The sequence below is a fragment of the Myotis davidii genome, unplaced genomic scaffold (assembly GCF_000327345.1).
Source record: "Myotis davidii unplaced genomic scaffold, ASM32734v1 scaffold142, whole genome shotgun sequence".
Classification (NCBI taxonomy): Eukaryota; Metazoa; Chordata; class Mammalia; order Chiroptera; family Vespertilionidae; genus Myotis; species Myotis davidii.
Genome location: NW_006294400.1, coordinates 375,185 through 377,123, shown reverse-complemented (window position 1 = coordinate 377,123; position 1,939 = coordinate 375,185). Strand labels below are relative to the sequence as shown.

The window sequence follows — 1,939 nt, the reverse complement described above, 5'->3', positions numbered from 1 at the left end:
TTTGCCCTCCGCCCCAGCCGCCTCCCCCATCAGACTGGGGTGCGTCTGATTGGGCGCCCGGAGGCGGTGGTCCCTCTCCCCGCCCAGCCGGGGGTGGTGTGTTCTTCCGGGAAGTTGGGGTCCACCGGAGTAAGGTGGGGTCCACCCTGCGCCCCTCCCTGGCTGGCCTCCTGGCGAGGCCCACCCGCATCCCCACCTCCATTCCGCCCCTTTCCTTGCCCGGGGTGCCTTTTCCAGCCGATCCCGCGCGCCTTCCTTGACCCAGAGGCACCCGGTCCTGGCTGCTTGCTGCCCCACTTGGGGAGGGCATCCTGGCACCCCAGGCTTGTCCTGGGTCCTCAGAGACAGAGGGGAAGTGCAGGCCTGGAGGGATGCTGTGGTCTCACCACTCAGTGTCCTCACCTGTAAGACAGGGGAGATGGTAATGGCCCCCCACACTCGGCAGATCCCAGGGGTGCACTGAGCCCAGTCTCAGCATCTGGGTTCTCTCCTCTGAGCCAGGAGTCAGGAGGTGCGGGCTCTGGTCCCGGCCAGGAAGTGCCGTTTTCTCTTTGAGATCAGGTCTCCCCTCTGTGAGTTGGGAGTGCGAGTTCCTGCCCTCGGACTCCCCCCTGGGTGTGGGGCCGCGAGCATTAAGTGAGCGGTGTAGGTAGGGTGTAGGTGCTGGTGCTGGATTAATGTGTCTCGTGGGGGAGGTGCCCCCGGAACCCACCACTCTCTCCCTTCTGGGCCTGTGCCCAGGCCGTGGCCTCTGCCTGGCGCTCCTCTCCTTCCTCCTGCTGCAGCCCTTCCTCCGGGAAGCCCTCCCTGATGCCCTGTAGTTCCTCTCCCGCCGCCCCGGGTACCGGGTATCTCTTCTCATGATCTGACCATGATCATTTGCCCAGGACTGAGGGCCCCGTGGAGGAGGGAGAATGCCACCGACTGGCACCATCCTAGCCTTTGCTGCTCCCTCCTCAGAGAGTTCCAGAGTTTGCCCGCCCAGCCCCGGCCCTTTCCCCGAGCTCCGTGGGTGGTAGGCGGAGTTGCCACTGGTGGCAGGACCTACCAGGCTGTAGTGGGGACTCATTGAATCCCCACAGTAACGCATGGGAAGCAGTGCTGTTACCCACATTTCTTTGTTGTTATCCACGTTTTGCAGATGAGGAAACTGGGCCCGGAGCCCTTACGCAGCACAGCAGAGCCTGGGTCCAGCCGGTCCCCCGTCTCCTGAGGCCCCAGCAGCCCCTGCTCTGGGAAGGATGGAAGGGAGGTGCAGGGAAGGGAGGTGTTTCTGGAGCAGCTCCCCCGAGACCTTCGGGCAGATGAATTGGCACAGGGAGCCTCGAGGACGCTTTGTGTGTGGCGCACAGAGGGTTCCCCTTTGGTGTTTCCGAGAGATCAGGGAGATTTAAACTGCTTTTCACTGAGGTTGGGATGTCAGACTGGTGTTTCTTTTGAACGAGACACGGGGATGAGACTGGGCCCCAAGGCAGCCCGGTTTTATTCGGGGTACAGAAACAATCATCGCCACGGCAGCAGCTAAAGCCGTTTCCAGTGACCGAGCGTGTCCCGTGTGCTCAATGCGGGGCTCCCTCCGCCGTGACTGGGGTGCACGCTCCGAGCCCTCAGCGCCAGCCTGAGGCAGGGGGTGTTCTCACCCCAGGTTGTTTCCCTTGAGCTGGCACCTGACTCTGTTGGTCTCCGCATTTGCTGCCTCCCCTGTTAGGCAGTGAGCGTGGGGAAGGCCCCAGGCTGGTCTCCCGTTCGTGGCGGAGTCCCTGGCACCCAGCACCCGCTCCACAAGGAGCAGCTGGACAGTAAGACGTGGCTGGACGCATTTCAGATGAAGAGACTGAGGGTCAGAGAGGTCACACGCCTGGCAGGAGGTAACTCCAGGTTTCCGTGGCGCCAGAGCCCGCTTGGGTTTTAATCACCACCTCACACGGCTGCTTAAGAG

At 62.8% G+C, this 1,939-nt stretch overlaps 1 long non-coding RNA gene across 1 annotated transcript in view; it reads left to right on the top strand.

The window, feature by feature from the left end:
- LOC107183896 overlaps positions 1 to 1,409 on the top strand; it is a 1,636-nt gene extending 227 nt beyond the window's left edge. The window contains exon 2 of the long non-coding RNA XR_001514715.1: positions 1,142 to 1,409. This is a non-coding gene — a long non-coding RNA (uncharacterized LOC107183896). The remainder of the gene's footprint in view (positions 1 to 1,141) is intronic.
- The last annotated feature ends 530 nt before the right edge of the window (positions 1,410 to 1,939 follow it).